The sequence below is a fragment of the Cupressus sempervirens genome, chromosome 7 (genome assembly GCF_028749045.1).
Source record: "Cupressus sempervirens isolate cs-2001-9-10 chromosome 7, ASM2874904v1, whole genome shotgun sequence".
Taxonomy (NCBI): domain Eukaryota; kingdom Viridiplantae; phylum Streptophyta; class Pinopsida; order Cupressales; family Cupressaceae; genus Cupressus; species Cupressus sempervirens.
In genome coordinates this window covers 496,794,539-496,816,589 of record NC_143124.1, presented here as the reverse complement: position 1 = coordinate 496,816,589, position 22,051 = coordinate 496,794,539, and positions in this window count along the sequence as shown.

Genomic DNA, 22,051 nt, shown 5'->3' with positions numbered 1-22,051 from the left:
CTATATCCCCAACTATGGTTGATTTCATTTACCAAATTAAGAATACACGGAATATTCCCCATTGAGGGCATTTTTTTGTCATGATATATTTTCATTTTTTGGCATGGGGTGGTGAATGTGTCCCCTAGTAGCATAGTATGCTTAGACTCTGGATTTTTGGAAGGTGACTCTTTTTCAGCCATTAGGTAATACTGTGAATAGGCTGACACAGTAGCCCTAGGTGTCCAAGTAAAACTAGGATCCACATTTTTTTAATTTTGATTCTTCCTACCTATAAGAGGTAACTCAATGCATATTGGTATCTCTGGGTTAGCCTTAGTAAAAGCCTGAGTATTCTTCTTCTTATCATCTTTTGGTTGGAACATTTTTATAGAATATTGCACTAGCTGCCCCATGAAGAGGTAGGTGTTTTAAAATGATCTTTTAGACTAAAATACCACAAAATTTCTTTAGTAAGGAAGACCAATCAAGAGAAAAATGATGCCACACATTGGGTAAAATAACTTACTTTTCTAACAAAGCATAGGATAAGACAATGGTCCATGAGTATAGCTCATATAGAAAAATATTTTAGCTCCCCAACAGAGTCACTATTTTGTTGGTTGTTTTTTAGACTACAAAATACTTTAAACCCAATACTAGAAAACATAAGATAGGGACAAGCCTAAGGATGACCTAAATCCTATATTCAATAGGGCTAAATCTTATTTCTAAGATAACATTAATAGATTCATTAAGAACCACTTCACTTTAGGCTTTGCAGGGCAAAGAAAAGAAAACCTTAGGGATTCATTTTATTAGCTTGATATTCTTCCCTTCAAGACTATCCCCTATAGCAGATATTGGTCACAAATTTTTCTTAGGTTTGCAAAAAATTCCTCGACTACAATAGCTAGTTATAATCAATAGATTAACTATCACAAATAAGTATTGATAGAAAACTTTAGTTGTTAATTACTAAAAATGGAAAATTGGTTATAATTCATGTATTTATCTTGCAATTGTATAAAATATCAACTTGCAAGTGAAATTAGGTGATCAATGCCTTATCCATTATTATATAAATTAGTACCAATAGTCTTGGACCTATTTAACTCACTTTTAGTTAAATTTTTCAAAAATGAACTCTGAACTTCATTCTTATCATATCCATCTCATATACCCAAAAACCCACCTCTTATTGAAATAAATTACTTAATTCTTTAAACTACATATAATTAATAGGAGATATACAATCTATCTAAACCATATTAAACTAAAAGAACATTGTTCACTTCAATCTCAAAATTATAGATACACAAAGAAGGAGAAAATATTTAGATACACAAATGTGCATAAATTCATTTTTGTATTAATTTCCTTTGAAAATACATACAACACTAGATATAGTCTCATAGTAAAATTAAAAATTGGGTAGTTTGATCTTTCATATTCATTACTCTCTCAAATTCACAAGTTTGGACACATTTATGCAATCACAAATGACTAAATAGACTTAAATATAACATAAACTAAAATATATATAGACTTCTGACCTCAACTCATCATCTTAGAAATCCTAAAATAGGATTGAAACAACTTATAGATGGGAGAAGGACACATTTCATCACCTCAATGGAAAAGAGAAAGACAAGACATAAACAAAATAATAGTAATTAAATATTCTCCCGCACTTGATCAAAAGTTAGTAGAGTAGGTGAAAATTTAATAGGTGACACTTTACTATAGCAACTTTATCTTTACTCTACTTTGTCTTCTTTTGCCATCTAGTTCCTCAAAAGTTTCAAAATTTGATAGGCCTATTTATGATATTTTTATCCTTTTGATAAAGTGATCAATGTATTTGATCTTATCTTTTAATCTATTATTTTCCTTTAACCTTAATAATGTTTTAGCTACTTCTTGTCAGTAAGGCCTTTAATTCTCCCACTGCTTCCCAAGCATATATTTCTCTCTTGGTGGCCACTCTTTTAGGATTTAACCATAGATTTAAATAACAATTACATTAAAGTATAAACAATATCAAAAAATAATAGATTGCATAGAAGAGAACACAAAACACCAAGATTTAACATGGTTCACCTAATACCTAGGCTATATCCACCAAATAACAAGTCCAATATTATTATGATCAAAGTAATTACAACCTAGTTACAATCTGTAATCCCTTACAACTCAATACTACCACAAGAATAAATTTTTGCATCACAGCTTATGAAAAACCCCTAACTCTAAGCCCTTTTATACAATTATTTTTACTACTTTAAGGTTATAATTAATAATTACATGTTGGCGCAAAATCCCAATAAAATAGGGCCCAATTTTTTTGGGGGGTGATCGAGCCCCAAAAAATTATGAAGTAAGCACATTACTTCCCTGATCAATTACTACAAACTATTAATCTCCCACTTATGGAGTGATCATACTCCACACTAGACAACAATCTCCCACTTGGAGACTGATCTTATAACAATACCACTATCAAATAGGGCTCCTACTAAATCAAACCACCTTGGACATTATAGTTCTTTTATTCGTGTTCAATCTAGAAGAGCAACCAAAGTTGAATAGGAATTCAACTTCTCCCTTGTCACTACCTTCATAAACATATCTATTGGATTTTCATCTATATGTATCTTGTGTAGCTTTAACTATCCATCATCCAAACTAACCAAATGAAATGGTACCGCAACTATATGTATTTTGTCTTTGAATATAGAGTTAAATTATTTTCAAGATAAATGACACTCTAACTATTTGTAAAAAAATAATTATCCCTTTGAGGGTGTCCCAATTCTTTTACGAAGAACTGAAGCCATATCATCTCCTTGGCTTTCTCTGTAGCAATAACATACACTTCCTTGGTAGTGGATAAATCATTAACCTTCTGCAAATAAGAAACACAACTCACTGCTACCCCACCAATAGTAAATACATAACCTATAGTATTCCACCTAGTATCAATATCCCCTACCAAATTTGAGTCAAGATATCCCTCTAAATTAGTAGTAGAGCCCCCAAAGTGTAAACACCTATTGGATGTTCTTCTCAAATATTTGAGAATCCATTTAACTACATTCCAATACTCAATTCCTCGATGACTCATATACCTGCTAACAACTCCCACTACATGTGCAATATCTGGCCTTATACATACCATAGCATACATCAAGCTTCCTATAGCTAAAGCATAAGGTAACTTGTACATCTTATCCTTCTCTTCTTGTGTCTTGGGATACATCTCCTTAGTCAATTTCAAATGATGAGATAAAGGTGTGCTGATAGCTTTAGCATTCTCTGTAGAGAAATGTTGCAACACCTTCTCAATATAATTAGCCTGAGATAAAGTCAATTTCCTAATCTTCCTATCTCTACAAATCTTCATACCAAGGAATTTTTTTTCTACTCCCGAGTCCTTCATAGAAAATACATGTGCTAACTAGAATTTTAGCCCATTAATGTGATTTGTGTTACACCCAATTACAAGAATATCATCAAAATATAAACATAAAATAATATAGTTTTTATCATCCAACCTCTTAAATTAAATACAATGATCTAAATGACACCTAATAGAACTGTGCTCATGTATAAAACTCTCAAATTTTAGATACCATTGCCGAGGTTCTTGCTTCATGCTATATAAACTTTTCTTAAATCTGAACACTAAGTTCTCCTTACCTTTCACCTCAAATCCCTATGGCTAGGCCATATATATCTCTTCATCCAAATCACCATGGTAGAAGACTATTTTGACATCAATTTTCTCCAAATGAAAATATTCAAAAGCCACAATACTTAAAATAATATGAATAGAAGTCATTTTAATGATAGGAGAGAATATCTCATCAAAATCAATGCCCTTTTTCTGTGAAAATCCTTTTATAGCTAACCTAGCTTTAACTATTTTCTTATCTTCATCCTCTTCTTTCAACCTATAAACTCACTTATTCTATAAAGCACTTTTACGTGTAGACAAATTGCATAAATCCCATGTCTTACTTTTTAGCAAAGAGGCTATTTCATCTTTCATTGTAGATTGCCACTGAATCTTAGTATCCACCTACATAGCTTCATCATAACATTTAGGTTCACTAGCATTAGTTAGTAAAATAGAATACAAAGGGGGAGAAAATATTTTTGGAGATCTACTTAGCCTTGTTGACCATCTAATTTTTACTTGTCTGCATGGTATTTTTTTTTGTGGTTGTTTCGCAGCATGGAGAATTGCTCGAACATCATCTTTTGGAGTATTGTCCAGCACTACATAATCATCTCTTTCTTCTCATGTTATTGTAATAGATCTTTGTACAACACTTTCTCATTAAATATGACATCCTTTCTTCTTACAATTTTATGATTTTCAGAATCCCAAAACTTATAACCAAGTTCATCAATGCCATATCCAAAAAATACACATTTCTTTGACTTAGCTTCTAGCTTGGTTCTATTTTTAGAATCTATATGAACAAATGCTTCACAATAGAAGGTTTTGAGAAAAGAATAACTCACCTTCTTACCAATCCATGCTTCCTCTAGAATTTCATAGCCCAAAGGAGTAGAGTGACCTCGATTAATCAAGTATACAATAGTACTAATAGCCTCCACCTACATATTTAAGGGAAACCCAGCAAGTAACCTCATGCTCCTTACATGCTCCATTATAGTCTGATTCACGCATTCATCCACTCCATTTTTGTTTGGAGTCCTTGGAATATTTTTATGTCTATGAATACCATTAGTCAAGCAATAGTCTTCAATTCATGACTGCAATACTCCCCACCATTATCAAATCTAAGGTATTTTAATTTCTTACTAGTCTCATTATCAACCAAGCATTTCCATTTCTTAAAAGTTTGAAATACATCAATTTTTTTTTTAAGGAAATAAACCCATAATTTTCTAGTTGCATCATCAATACGTGTAACATAATAATATGAACCACCAAGGGAAGATACCTGAGTCAATCCCCATTCATTTGTATGCACAAGCTCTAATCTCTCACTTTTCTTTTCCTTCCTAGTCTTCAAAAAACTCACCCTCTTTTGTTTTTCATAAACATAACTTTCACAGAAATCCATATTAATAAATTTTAGACCAGGTAAAAATTTCTTTGAATGAAGTACTTTCATACCTTTCTCAGTCATGTGCCCAAGTCTATTTTACCACAACACTATATCAAAATCTACAACAACTGTTTGTTCTCCCTCCTCTTCTACAACAACTATTCCTAAACATTCTTTTTTCTCTAAAAAATCAAAGTAGAAGGAAGAATATGACTAGAAGGAATAATATGACTTGTACAATGATATAAGGTGCCTACTTTTATACTTTTTTCTACTATAAGGGAACCTTTTGAAACCTTCCAATTTTTATCATTAAAAGTAACTACACAACCCTCATCATTGAGTTGCCCTACCAAAATTAAATTCCTACTTAGCCTTCGAACATGTCTTACCTCATCTAGTATCTAATGATTTCCATTTTGATAATTAATCTTAACTTTTCCCTTTCCAACAATCTGACAGGGTTCATTATTGCCCAAATAAACAAGTCCAAAATCCTTGTGGACATAATCAATGAAATAACCTCTATGAGGTGCAGCATGAAATGAAGCACCAGAATCTAAAACCCATGAATCATCAACACTTTCTAAAAATAGAAGCAAAGAATCCTCTTAAGATTTGTTACTTACCACATTTTCCTCCCTGTTCCTTTCTATTTTATCTCCTTCATTATTATTTTGAGTCTAGCAATCTTTCTTCTTATACCCTAGTTTCCCATACTATTGGCAATCTTTCGGTCCTTTGGATTGAGAGCTCTTCCCCTTTGACTTTCCTCTTGATTTTCCATGATTTCTAGAATAACTTCCTCTCTTAGTAATTTTTCAACTACTTTGTGCATTCAAATAACTTCCTAATGTAGATCCACCCAAAGTTTTCCTACAAGTTTCCTCTTTCAAAATAACACTAATCACATCATCATATTTTATGGTATCTAATCTAGATATAGAATTACTTACAACTATTCCAACTTTCAAGAAAATAACACAAGATCAAGAGAACCCTAATTTCTTCATCAAAATTAATACCCATAGAAGATAACTAACTAGTAACAATATTAAACTCATTTAAATGATTTGCAATAAATCCACTTTCTACCATCTTCATATTAAATAAATGGTTCATGAGAAATACCTTATTTGAAGTGGAGGGCTTTTCATAAAATTTTGCTAGGGTTTCCATCAACTCTTTTGTCATCTTTACTTTTTTTTAAAATTAAATTCCATTGATGGTGCTAGGAATAATCAAATACTTCCAAGTGCATTTCTATTTAAAGGATCCTAGTCATCATTTGTCATAGATACCTGATGCTTGGTTTTTCCTTCCAACAACTTCTATAAGTCCTTTTGATTAAGGTAATATTCCATTTCAATCTTTCATAATTGAAATTTCCTCCCATTAAACTCATCTATGCTTAGTTTACCCTCATCTTCCATTGCTCTCACTCAACCATAAGACTCCCACTCAATTGTGAGACATTCTTGTAGAGGATAACTCAAAAAAAACAACCTAGCTCTAATACCAATTTTTAGGATTTAACCACAGACATAAATAATAATTACATGAAAATATAAACAATATCACAAAATAATATATCACAAAGAAGAGAACACAAGACACCAAGATTTAATGTGGTTCACCCAGTCCTTGGGCTACATCCATCAAACAAGTCCATTATTATTATGATCTAGTGATTACAACCTTATTACAATCTATAATCCCTTACTATTCAATACCACTAAATAAGAAATTTTTGCATCACACCTTATGAAAAACCCCTAACCCTAAGACCTTTTATATAAGTACTTTTACCACTTTAGGGTTATAATTAATAATTACATGTCGGTCCAAAATATTGATAAAATAGGGCCCAATTTTTTCTTTGGGGTGATCAAGCCCAAATGAATTATGAAGTATGTACAATACCTCCCTAATAAGTCACCACAAAGTAACACACTCTATAATTCTAAGCTCATCCAGATCCTTCATGGCTTTAGTTCACCTAGCATCTATAATTTCTTTAGTCTCCACAAAAAAACTTGTTTAAGTCTATCTCTACTTTGAATAGGGAGTTAATAAATTTATAAGATGGGGTATCAGAGTTGTCTTCAAAATTTTCCATAGTGGCCTCCTATGTCAAAATGACACCAAAGGAATTAGGCAATTCCAATAAATTTCTCACTATACTAGTGGCATCCAAAATTGGTGTTACATAGGGTTGTATTCCCTATGATAAATTTTTTAGTTTACCTTGTATAAATTGTAATTTACTAGTAAAGAAGCCAATAATTCTTTGATTACCTCTAAGCCCTCCCTCACTATGATTATCTTATTAGGAAAATCTATCTTTTTATCCATTAATATAATAAGCCTCTCTGAAAACTATGTATATGGCCTCGATACATTGAATGTGGGTGATAGCCATGAAAGTGCCTCATTGCAAAATTGAACAGCACTTTGTAAAGAAACATAAAAATTATAAGCCTATTGTGATATATTCTTCAAAGTCTCAACCCTATGGTTGATAAATCTTTTAAGGACAATAGTCATTGCCTCATCTACTTGTTGAGTAAGTGGAGTATTAATTCTCATTCTTCTTGATTCTGCTATATCCTCTACCTCCAAACCCTTTGTTTGTATTTGGGCCTCAATTGTGTCCTTGGATGGTTTCTCCTCATCCTTTTTCTCTTGTCTCTATTCTCCAACAACCACTTGCTCTACATTTACAAGTTTCTTTCTAAGAGATCCAACCTCAACCTGTAGTGCTTGGACCTTAGCCTCAAGCTTTTTAATTTTCTCCTTATACACATGGCTTTTTCTAAGCTCATCCTCATAGAGCTTTCTTAGATCAATGTAATCATGCATTGACTTGTAAAGTTTGGTCTAAATCTACTCTACCTTGGCCTCATGGCCTCATCCATGAATGAGAAATATTTCATGGAATTTGAGATTTCTATACCAGAGGTTCCCTTCAAAGTCCACACAATCATGTTACCCTATTTCATGCTCAGCACATCCATTAGCTTTGGTTGGCTTATTTGATGATGGATCCATGCTCCAAACTTCCATATATTTTATATCTATGTTGAATCTAGTTCCTCTCTATAGTTCATCATCACTAAATGCCTCATATGCAATGACATTTTCTTGTCTCCTTTTTTTATCAAGCATAAATACTTGCTCCAAATCCCGTTTGGGTACTAATAACATACCATTCCTCTCCACAAGGTCCCTTGCCTCCTCTAGAGCCATGCTTCAACTCTTAGAATCATAGACATGTAGCTTCTTGACCAATTCCAACTTATGCTCATCTAATTCTCTTGGTTTCATCTTTAGAATGGCCTCACTCTATTTTAATTTGTACAAAATTCTCTTGTACTTAGATGATTTGATGAATTCATCATCCTTTATGAATTTGAGGGCTTGAATGATCTTATTATTTAGCCTTGTTGCTGGTGGTTCCAATTTTGTGAGTGTGTTCTTAGTTGCATCAATTCTATACTAGATATAGCTTTGCCTTAAGTAAGAAAAATATTGACTATTTCCTAGTAAAATTTTTAGGGTCCTTTGTTACACCTCTACAGGGATATGAACAAATTTCTATCTCTTATTTCCTTTTGTGACCCATAATGCCTCAAGAGCATCATCTTCCTCTATTTCTTAAATCACATTAGGTTCAGGGTTGTCTAGCACACCCTCTCTTCTTCTCCTAGAGGTCCTTCTAGTATTTTGGCCATGATCTTAGCATGATCAGTGAACATCTTCCTACTCCTATGAGGATAGGAGATACCCATATAGAATCCCATGAAATTGGAACCTAATCTCTTCATATCCCTCTCCACCCTCAAAACATCATCCAACTTTATGTGTTTATCAGCTACCTCACCCTCTACAACTATATTTGAAATAATATCCTCATGTGGTAGCTCCTTGGTGCTAGGAAGCATATAGTTTCTTTTTTCCTTAAGGGTTCCCTCTATCCAATTGTTAGGATCATACATCCTATAGGGACTAGTTTATAGGTTGTAGTGGTGGAATAAAGAATGGATTTGATCAAGGGCCTCTTTTCCAATTGAAAAGTCTCCAACCCTAAAACATCTACACAAGAAAGTACCTTTATGCACTTTAGGCCCTAAATACTCCATACTAACCATAAACAACTTCCATATGAATTCCATTATACCCAACTTAGGGTGAATAAACTTTGGTAATATGTTGGGTGCTTGGTGACAACCATAGATTCTCATTGGGGAAAAAGATGGAAATAAGAAAATTTCCCCTCAATTATGGTCTAATCTTTTACCTTCAAGAAGTAGGGCTAGTCTCAAGAGACTTTTCAAAATCTCAGGTCCCCTAAAATAACCTGGATCTAGCATTCTGATTATCATAGTACTAAAATTATTAAAGAATGAAATAAAATTAGAAAAATGATAATTATTTTCCCATACTCGTATCCATAACTGAACTGGAAACTCTCCATTTGTGTTAGCAGTATGACCAATGAAATAAATGCTCACATATCCCACATTCTTATAGAGGATTAGGTGCATTAGCATTGATAAATGATAGAATTTGAAATCTTTTAAATCTCCACTCTAAGCCAAGGTAATTTTTTCCTTAATTAACTCCAAAATGCATTCAACATAATCACACTACCCCACATGGTAGGACTCTTAGATATATCTTGCAATGATAAATTCAGTACCATACAACATATCAGTTCCATCTTTTCCAACCACCTTGTGTGATGTAGGAGCATCTTGGGTTGCCTTGTTATCCTACTCATTTTTGTTCATTTTGTAGTTCCTTCATGTGCCTAGCAGTCCTTCACATGCCTGGTAGTTCCTTCATGTGCCTAGCAATTCCTTCATGTGCTGAGTTACTCAGTGTATGCTGAGTATTTCTTCATGTGCTAAGTTACTTAGTGTATGCCGAGTGTTCCTTCATTGCCAAGTTATCCAGTGTATGCCAAGTGCTAGTAATTGGATGTGATTTCTATAGGCTGACTTGTGAGATTTATTTCATTTGCGACATTTATGTTAAGATCTTTTCTTTAGATGAGTCTAGACCATTGTTGGGTTGGCCTTCCTCTTATGTAATGTTCTAGAATGATTTGTAAGCCATTTGGCAAGTATAGATAGAGTGTTTAGGCTTAGAGTTAGGCGAGTTTGAGAAAAGAGGATTTTAGAGTAGAACTAAACGTGCAAATTTGCTATTGGATCTTTGTATATGAATGTATTGTAATTGGCTATAACCAAAAAGGCCTTACAACTGGGCATGTATGAAGATATTTTGATTAATAAATAAAAGTATTCTCTCTACTTGCTCCTTTGGTTGTTGTTCCTTGTGTTTGCTTCCATTTTGTTAACTCTTGTAGGGTGGTTTGGATAGCTGGGTGAGACTTCATCCCTAGTTATTCATCTCTCGCCTATGTTAGTTGGTATCAAAGCTTGAGGTTTATTCTTGTGGAGATTGGATCATGTAGAACCCTGATTTGGATTTGGTTTTAGGATGGCAGGTTTGTGGATTTGACCTATAACCTATAGAGGGTTACGATCTTGTAGGAACCTAATTTGTAAAGATGGTTCGTGGTAGAAGAAATGCTGATGATACTATATTAGATCAGTTGAGAGAAATTGCAACCAAAATAGATGTTGTGGAGAAAGCCTAGAGGAGGGGAGCATATCTTGATGATGTAAGTGATGATGAAGTAGCAACACCAAACCATAATCCAGAACCTAAAGAAGATAAAGATGAGGAAAGATTATTGTGAGTGTTATCTAGGGAAAATTCAAAGCATGCTGTATAAGTTGTTTCTTATGATGGAAAATTGGACACCAATGTTGTGTTGGATTGGATCACTGATATGGAGAAGTTATTTGAGTATGAAAACACTCTTGATAATAGAAAGGTGAAGATTGCAGTCACTAGGCTAAAAGGTCATGCATCATTATGGTGGGAGCACTTGCAAATTCATAGACAAAGGAGAGGAAAGGAGAAAATCAGAACTTGGCCAAAGATGGTGAACAAGGTAAAGAACAAATTCCTTCTTGCTGATTACCAAGTTAGTTTGTTGAGAAAGATGCAAAATTTGAAGCAAAAAGACATGACTGTGAAAGAGTATACTAAGGAATTCTATAGATGAGACATCAAATCTGGACATGTGGATGATGATGTTGAGAAAATTGCAAGGTATATAAATCGATTAAGATCTAGAATACAAGATGAAATAAGTTTTGTGAAGTTGTAGAGGGTGGAAGAAGCATATCAATATGCCTTGAAGGTTGAGGAAATCTTGACAAAGAAGCATGAACAAAGACAAAGAGGTAGAGGTAGATCTTATGGTGAAGGTGCTAGATTTGAAAGTTTTGTGCAGAATAAAGGCAAATCCAAATGGAAGAATGATGAAAAAGGCTAGATTGAATGGAAAAGTGGTAATTCTTACTAAGGAGGCACTAGTTCTTACCGAGGAAGAGGTAATTCTTATTCTAGAGGTGGATTTAATGGTAATTGTTTTAGATGTGGAAAAGAAGGGCATAGATCTTTTGAATGTAGATCCTCTAAAGGTGGACATAATAATAGAAATGTTGTGATTCAAGAAGACATTGAGAGTTCACCAAGTGGACCTGAGGCTGGAGAAAATCTGACGGTGAGAAGAACCTAATGTAATAAAGGAAGTGATGAGGAACCTATTTTAAGGAGAAGTCTTTTCAAGACAAGATGTAAGATGGCTAGAAAATGCTACAAAGTGATCGTTGATAGTGGAAGTTCTAAGAATCTAGCATCAGAGGAGCTAGTTACAAAGTTGTAGTTGTAGAGGCTAAAACATCCCAAACACTATCATGTTTCATGGATCAAAGATGAGCATAAGATATTGGTAAGTGAGAAATGCCTTGTGAAGTTCAAAATTGGACATTAGTTTGATGAAGTTTTGTGTGATATTATGCCCATGGATTGTTGTCATATTTTGTTGGGTAGACCTTGGAAATATGATAGATATGTTGTACATGATGGAAGATTGAATCAATAAACTCTTTGGGTAAATGGGAAGAAACAAACATTGCTGCCTTTGATTGAAAGTCCAAATGAGGTTAATTGTATTGCTGTAAAAATTTGCATGGTTAATGGGAAACAATTTGAAAAGGGAATGAAAAAAAATCAAGCCTATTTTGCTATAATTCCAAGAAAATTGAGTTTTGTCAATGGAGACCAAGTGCAAGAAAATAGTGTTAACCAAGTGCCAATTAGTGGTGACCGAGTGACAGATGGTAGTATTGACCGAGTGCTAGAAGAAATTGCAGAGTTACTAAATGAGTATAAAGACAATATTGTTTATGATATCCTAGATGGTTTACCTCTTGTAAGAAGTATAAGCCATTATATGGATCTGATCCCTGGAGCTACTTTGCCAAAAAAAGAACCATATAGATTGACACCTGTAGAGAATGAAGAACTTAATAAACAAGTGCATGAGTTGTTGCAAAAAGGTTTAATCAGAGAAAGATTGAATCCATGTGTTGTATCTGTTGTATTAGCACCCAAAAAGAATGGAGAATGGATAATGTGTATTGATTCTAGAGCCATTAACAAGATACTAGTGAAATATAGATTTCCTATGCCAAAGATAGATGACATAATGAATTGTTTTAGCGGAGAAAAGTATTTTACCAAGATTGAATTGAAGAGTGGCTATCATCAAATTAGAATTAGAGAAGATGATGAATCGAAGACTGCTTTCAAGACAAAAGATGGTTTCTATGAATGGTTGGTTATGCCTTTTGGTTTGACTAATGCACCTAGTACTTTCATGAGGTTGATGAATGAAGTTTTAAAAAAATTCTTGGGTAAGTTTGTGATTGTTTATTTGGATGATATTTTGATATTCAGTAAGACTAAGGAAGAAAATCTTGAGCATATTAAACAAGTATTACAGAGATTGAAAGAGGAAAAGTTGTTGATTAATCTAAAAAAATGTTCTTTTATGCAAGAGGAGATTGTGTATCTGGGATTTGTGATTTCAGCCAATGGTTTGAAGATGGATTTTGAGAAGGTTAAAGCAATTTTGGAATGGCCTACACCTAAGAAGGTGACTGAGGTAAGATCATTTCATGGTTTGGCTAGTTTTTACATAAAGTTTATAAAGAATTTCAGTGTTGTTTGTAATGCTATGACTGAAACAATGAGGGGAGATAAAAATGAATTCAAGTGGACACATGGAGCTGATAAGAGTTTTGAGACTTTGAAACAAAAGGTTGCTAAATTACATGTATTGGCTTTGCTTGATTTCAACAAAGTATTTCAATTTGAATATGATGTAAGTGGTAATACAATAGGAGCTGTATTAAGTCAAGAAGGTAAGCCTATTGCTTTCCTTAGTGAAAAGTTGAATGATGCTAAAAAGAAATATTCCATGTATGATCAGGAGTTTTATGCTATTGTTCAAGCATTGAAGAAGTGGAGACATTATTTGATTCCTAAGAAGTTTGTGTTTTATACTGATCATAAAGCTTTAGAATACTTAGGAAGTCAACATAAATTGAATCAGAGACATATGAACTGGGTTGAGTACTTGCAAGGTTTTACATTTTTGATCAAGCATAAGAGTGGAGTTACTAACAAAGTTGCTAATGCATTGAGTAGAAGACATTCTTTGTTGATTGAAATGAAGGTTGAAGTTCTTGGTTTTGATGAGATGAAAGAGTTATATGATGCTGACCCTAATTTTTCTGAGGCATGGAGAGAGTGCAGAGCACCAAATTTGATAGACCACATAAGTAAGTATGATGAATATTTCATTCAGAAGGTATTTTGTTCAAAGGTATTCAGTTGTGCATTCCTAGAAGTCCTATGAGGTTGAATCTGATTAAGGAAAAGCATAGTGGTGGATTAGTTAGACATTTTGGAATTGATAAGACATTGAGTTTGCTAAAAGAGAAGCATTCCAACCACAAATGTATAAAGATGTTCAAAAATTTGTAAAGAGTTGTGGATTTTGTCAAGTTACAAAGGGAGTGAGTCAAAATACTAGTTTGTATACACCTATTACTATTCCTGAGAAACCTTGGATTGACATCAGTATGGATTTTATTCTTGAATTCCCTAAGACAATGAAGGGGTATGATTCTATATTTTTTTGTAGTGGATAGATTTTCTAAGATGGCTTATTTTATACCATGTGAGAAGACATCAGATGTTGAGAATGTTGCTAAACTTTTCTTTAAAGAGATTGTGAGATTCCATGGATTACCAAGAAGTATTATTTCAGATAGAGACAGTAAGTTTGTTGGTTATTTTTGGAAGACTTTGTGGAAGAAGATGGGTACTAAATTGAAGTTTAGTTCTACATTCCATCCACAAATAAATGGATAGACAGAGGTTGTCAATAGAAGCTTAGGAAATTTTCTAAGATGTTTGGTTGGGAATAAGTCAAGTAATTGGGAGATGGTTTTGGCACAAGCTAAATTTACATATAATAATTCTGTGAATAAGAGTATAGGGAAGACACCTTTTGAGATTGTTACTGGAATGCATCCTAGAGGTATATCAGATTTGAGAGATGTTGTTGGTGAAGAAAAGAAAAGTGTTGTAGGAGAAGAATTTGCTGATTTTATGGAGTCTTTGCATAGGAAAGTGAAATTGAGGTTGGAGCAAAGTAATCAAAAGTATAAGGAGAATGCTGATCAGTTTAGAAGATACCATGATTTTCAAGTTGGAAATGAGGTGATGGTTCATCTGAAGAAAGTAAGATTCCTAGTTGGAACATATAGTAAGCTGAAGATGAAGAAATTTGGACCTTGTAAGATCTTGAAGAAGTTTGATAGTGGTAATGCTTATGAAGTTGAGTTACCTAATGACATGGATGTATCTCTTATATTCAAAATTTCTGATTTGTATAAGTATCATGAGTCAAAGGATGAAGTTGTTGTATCAGATGATTATCCTAAGAAGCGGATTGAAGAAGTTGAATAGATATTGGATCAGAGAGTTGGAAAGAGCACAAGAGGAAAAGATTACTATGAATATTTGGTGAAGTGGAAGAATAGACCTATTGAAGATGCTTCATGGATTTCTCAATTTGAGTTGGATTCAGATAAGGTTGGGACATCTCAATGATTCAGGAGAATCATTTCTTTCAACCCTAGTTGTCTGATGTAGCAGCATCCTAGGTTGCCTTATTATCCTACTCATTTTTATTCATTTTGCAGTTCCTTCATGTGTCTAGAATTCCTTCATGTGCCTAGTAGTTCCTTCATGTGCCTAGCAGTTCTTTCATGTGCTGAGTTATTGTTGCAATTCCTTCATGTGTTGAGTTACCCAGTGTATGCCAAGTGACTCTTCATGTGTCAAGTTACTTAGTGTATACTGAGTGTTTCTTCATGTGCCAAGTTACTTAGTGTATGTTGAGTATTCCTTCATGTGCCAAGTTATCCAGTGTATGCTGAGTGCCAGTAATTGGACATGATTTCATTGGACGTGATTTTTGTGGGCTGAATTGCAAGATTTATTTCATTCATGACATTTATATTAAGATCTTTTCTTGGGATGAGTCCAGACCATTTTTGGGTCAGCCTTCCTCTTATGTAATGTTCTAGAATGATCTGTAAGCCATTTGGCAAGTATAAATAGAGTGTTTAGGTTTAGAGTTAGGCAAGTTTGAGAAAAGAGGATTTTAGAGTAGAACTGAAGGTGCAAATTTGCTATTGAATCTTTGTATATGAATGTATTGTAATTGGTCATAATTCAGAAGGCCTTATAGCTGGGCATGTATGAAGATATCTTAACGAATAAATAAAAGTATTCTCTATAATTCCTCCTTTGGTTGCTATTCTTTGTGTTTTCTTATGTTGTGTTAACTCTTGTAGGGTGGTTTGGATAGCTAGGTGAGCCTTTGGTTCTAGTTATTCATCCCTTGCCTAGGTCATTGTGGACACCATATACTATTTTTACAAAGAAATTCTTAAACTTGTCCAAAGTCACCATTTTTTTCCACTTTCTTAGGGTAATCACCCACACTCTTCAAATCTATAGGGATTTGCTATAATATAGACTTCCCAGTGTAGGCCTTGGTATTTCTCTTGAACTTCTTCTGCAAATCCTCCAAATCAATAGGTTGGCCCATGGCTCCATCCAATCCAAAAGCTTCAATGGATGAAGCATGGTCAAGTGTATAGATGATAGTTACATCTCTCCTATGGAAGGATTTTTTTGGCTATATTGTGTGATCAAATTAGGGCCTTCACCAATTCAACATCCACAAAATACTCTAGAAATATCAACTTCACCAAGTTCTTCTTCCATGGATTACACATTGAGATTTCCTTCTCTCTATTATGATAATATAATTTAAATAGCTCAAAACCCATGGCCCTAAGGCATGTAGAATCTCTTCATAGAGCATATGGGTTGACAAAAGCATGGTTGTCTGCATCATTAGTGTTTGCGGAACCAGGAAAAAGCTTAATCCACTATTTGACTACTTCCATGTATAAAATTTTTGTTCTCATGTTTTCCTTCCCTTAGAAGTTGAATTTTCTACCACTTCCATGTATAACACTTGAATTTATTCTACCTCCCTATCAGACATCTTGAAAGTATGCTAAAAAATACTATATGAACTTCACTCTTTGGTAATGAAAATAATTATTTGTATGCACTAAAAACTCTACACTTTCTCAAATCCTTTTCTTTGCAAAAGGTAAACTATAATTGATTAATGGAATGTCTTTATAGATTTATTTTTATTATCAATGTTCATCTTTGCATTGATTGTTAGCATACTGAAGCCATAAAATTAGCTTATTTTGTCACCTTAGGGGAGCATCCTCATCATTATCTAATGTTGCACTTTCTATTCATTGCTTAAATCTCATTGGTCAAGAACCCTTTGTCATTTCTAACTTAGAAAAAGGAAAACAAAATTTCAACTTAGGGTTTATGATCCTATGACCAACCCCATAGTCAAAAGCCCTCATAATATCTCAGCTAGGGAAGAGATACCTTTCGGTCTTATGATCTCCTGAAGTCAAAAACCCTTATTGCATTTTTTCAAGGCTTGGAGGAAGTGTCTACAACCTCATGATATATTGGCTACCATGGCATCATAGCTTTCCTTTAAAATCTTTACAATCTCATGACATGCAATTTATACTACATAGTGTAATATCTCATGTTGCCCTCTAGACCCCTACGATACTATGAGAAATTGTTACCTCTCTTTCTCATAGAATCAAAGGATATATCTTTTACCTTTATGATCTCATGAAAGAAACCTCTTCGTAGCATCTTAGCATATCATCCATTAGCTTGAGACCTTATGATACACTATTTATCATAAGATCATAGATTAGACTATGGTGCATATCTTATATAAAATAAGTTTTTAGCTCCATTGGTCCAGCTAAGCCTCCACCTAGTGCACATTTTACAATTGACCAATCAAGATCATACACTCATCACTTGTTTGACACTATATTGCCACTAAACCTTGTCACTTGGCACCTTATGATCTTAGGATCATAAGTACCTCAAAGCATCATAACATTTTTAATCTCAATCTTTAATCTTACAACCAGGACTTGATCATAACATCTTACAACTTTTCAAAAAATCTCAAGATGTCTAGACCACCTTGTTTGTCATAACATCACATATTGGACTTGGAACCTCTTTGAGATAAACTATGACCATAAAATACAAAGGAATCATAGGATCAAGCATTTTAACTTTCTCATCTATGATACTATAATGTACTACATATCTTATGATCGAGGAACTAAAAACATTATGCCATGATCCTCTGCTAACACTTATCTTATAGCATTGTAAGAGATGATGTAAAAGAAAAATAAGCTCCCACTTAGATTTAAAACCTAGGGTAAGGGCTAGGATCTACTTTTTATGAAATTTCTTGTAGGATAAGATGAGAAAGTAACCCATAAAGAATCACTTTTCACATTATGGCAAGGCAAAATAACTAGATTAGGGGAAAATAGTCTATTAGGGCCATCCTTTGAAAATAGAAACTGACAACATACAAACCCTAAAATCACAAAACTCTTTTTAAAGAATTTTCACCATAAAATTTTGTAAGTTTAAGTTCAGTAAAAATTTGGGCTATTAGGTATAAGAAAAAAAATCATTTGAATACTTTGGCAAAGAAATATCTCTTCCCTAAAGTGAAAACCAAATGGATCGATCTATTGAAATCATCAAGAAAGAATCATAATTGCACCTAACCCACGAACTGACAAGAAAAGACAAGAACAACTTTTAAAGAAAACATACCACTAAAAGTAAGCACACAATTGAATTTAAACATACTTGCATAAAGTAAATACACTTGCATAAAGTAGAAATACTTGGATAAAGTAAAAACGCATGTAGAAAATAAATTTTTAATTTTTTTAAAAAATGTTTTCCATTGTAGGCTTCAAAATAATGATTTAAGAATTGACCATTGATTGGCAGTGGAACCAATTTCCCTTGTGAGGAACTTAGCCTAAAAATATTTAATCCCAAAATCTTCACAATTTGATAAGGTTCAATCCACAAGCATTGAAGCTTAGTGTGACTACCTAGTTTTTCTTTTTCTTTATCTCATAAGAAAACAAGGTCTAAGATTCTAAAAGATTTGATTGTGGCTCACTTTTCTAAACATTGTCTTATGATAGCCTAATGTTTTGACATGTACTCTAAAGTTTTTGTTCTTTTCTCATCCAATTCCAAGAGATTCATCAATCTAATCTGGACTCTATCAACATCCTTGGTGTACCCTCTCATAAATTCCAATGCTATAATCCTAAGTTTGAGTGGTAGTATTGGTTCCCTTCCATAGACGAGTAGATATGTGGATGTTCCCAAAGCATTCTTAATCTTGACTATGTCTGTCCATAATGCATATTTTAGTTGACTGTGCCAATCTTTTGGTTTCTCCTTTACAAAGTGCTTTATCACTGTGATCAAGTTCTTATTGGTGGATTTGGTCACACCGTTCCCCTGGGGATAGAATTTAGATGAGAGCTTGATAATGAAAAGATTGTCAAATTCCCATTGAGTAAGGAAAATTAATGCAAAAGATGACCCATTGTCACATATAAGGAAGAATGGCATTCCAAACCTAATAAAAATGTGTTATTCTAATAAATTAGTAACCACTTTTTCTCTGTAGTTTTGGAAAGTTTCAACTTTAGTCTAGCATGCGCAATAGTTTGTAGCTATGAGGATGAACATATGTCCTCTTGATGATGGTGGGTTTACTGGTCTAATAAATTCTAGCCCCCACTTGCGGAAAGGGATTACTTCAAACACTTGTTGTAGTGGCATAGTTGGATGTCTTTCCCTATTGGCACTTGTTTGACAAGTGTGGCAAGAGAAAACATGTTCAAATGTATCCTTGAAAATCCTAGGCCAAAACTAACTTGATCTCAAAATCATGTGGGTTGTAGCATTTGTTCATCCATGCCTCTGTTGAGATAATGGGTGTTGCACACATTGCATAGTATTGTTATATTATATTATTTTGGTTTGTTATGTAATGTTGCATCTAGATAGATGTGCAACATCTAAAGATTCCCATGGAATATACTTGATGAATTCTATTGTAACATTGTGATGTATTTCAAGTAATTATTTAATATTGGGGGAAATAATTAAATGCCCAATATTAAATGTGGGGTTAGTGGGTTAGGTAGCACATGGTTTATCTAATACCACTTGGTGCTTTGTGGGACTTGCTACTATATAAGTAGCCACAAGGGTAGTTGTTGTGTGAGTTAAAAAGGAGAAGAAAAAAGGCAAGAGTCGAGCAAGACAACGCTTTACAAGTTAGCCAAGGGAGCATTTGTGAAGGTTGGAAGCATGGCATAAGATGTGTGGATTCATGCTTGTTTAAACAGTTTTCTCAGTTGTGGCTATGGCTTTGAAGGCTTCCATGGTTGTATTGCAATGGTGATTTTTTGATAAATAATACATAGTGATGGATGCTTTTGGAGGCTAGGTCTTTTCCTTCAATGAGGGTTTCCCAACATATATCTTGTGTCACATTTTGTGGGTATGTTGTCTATTCTCTTGCATGTGGATTTCATATCTATTATGGGTTATGTGGAAATAGTTATATTATTTCTTGTAATTTTCTTTACAAGTGGTATTAGAGCTATGGTTTTATTATTGTAACCCTAGATTGAATTCATGGGAATGCGTGAGAGGATAAAAGAAAGGGCAAGATATATGAGTTATTTATTATACATCTAAGGGTTTTGGGTGTGTTTTTATGATGGGATGTTAAAAGATTTGGGCATATGAAATTTTTGGACAAAATGAATTTTTGGATGTTTCATTTAAATGAGGGTTTTGGGGTGTAGCTTATAGAAATGACCTCCTGGGTAAAAACATACCTACCATTAGATCCAAGTCGATGTTTCCATAAATTTTGATATATAATATGCCCTAGTTTGGCCATGTTCAAAGGAAATGAAAGATGTTTTTTAGTTTCAGCCTATGATGGCCATGAAATTTAATCCCGTTAGAATTTTTCTCACAACTAAAAAAATCAGAGTGAAAATGGTAAAAAAGACTATCTTAGTAAAACAACCATAACTTTCTCTCAAGATATTGGATTTTAGACTTCTCATAGGCATTGGAAAGATAATTTAGAGTACTACAACTTAGTGTAGGTTTGGTTCTATTATTTTAACATTTTGTCAAGTTTTAAGATCTTGAAAGTTAGATATTGTTTATTTTAAGCATGGATTAGGGCATAACTTGGGCATACCGAGTTAGATTTTGGACTTTGAATAGTCATCAGAAAGCTCCTAGAGAGCTATACACATTGGTTCAAATTTGGTGTAGGTTTGGCATGGTTTATTTGGTGATATATTGATTTGAACAGTTTATAGCATATATTGACTATGGTAACATTGTGATTTTATGGCATTGGAGATTTAAGATTTGATGTCATTGTATACTTAGTTCATATTTTAGATTGGTCTCATGGTGATATGGTTATTAGTGTTTAGTTTGGATATATATGATGACTTTTTGGGTCTAGAAATTGTGCAATGTTAAGCGGTCTATACTTACAAGTTGCATTTATGACTTGGTTATGGGTTGTCTTTGTCCATTGATCTTTGATTATTGATACATATTCAGATTGGTGGGTTGGATTTTGGTTGTCTATGCCCTAAGTCACATGATTTGTTAATTTTTCTTCATGTAGAAGGGATGAGATGTTGTTACTAGGTATAGTCAAGGTGGAGGATCGTGGTTGACTATTTTATGCTAATAGATTGGACACTATTGAGAGTTAGTTTCTCGATTCATGGATGTGATCATGGTGCCATGGATTTTGGCTTGACATAATTGGATATATAGGTATATCATTAATGTTCATTGGCTTGGATTCTTATTTTGGTTATAGTGGCATATCTTTTTGGTGAGGATCATGGTTATTTGGTTTCTTCTAAGGAGCTCATAATGTGCAGTTTGAGTTCTTTGATGGTTTGACTCCTTGATTGATTCCCATGGTTAGAGGATTAATTTTTCATCATGATGTCATGGATAGCTTGGATAAAAAATTTAGTGGCAGCTTGTGATAGTGATGGGGTGATAGTGCAAGCTTAGTTCCTAGTTTGGTTTGTATATTCTTGGTTTGGGGATCTTGGTTTCACTTGGTACTAACACTTTGGTTGTGTGAGTGTAGACCTAGAGCATCTTTGTGTAGGATCTAAATTTTATGATGCCATGGGTGACTTGGTACCATGATTGAGTGGGAGTCATTGACATTGATATACTTATTGAGTGTTTATAGATGTTGGAGGTTTTTCGTAGATCCTATTACTGCAGAAGCATCTTTGATATTTGTATGGTGCACTTGGTTATCTCCATGGTGTGTGAAGATGGTTAGATATTGATAACTCATGGGGTTCTTGGTTATCTTCATGGTGTGTGGAGATGGTTCTTCATGGTATGTGGAGATGGTTGTCCCTTGAGGA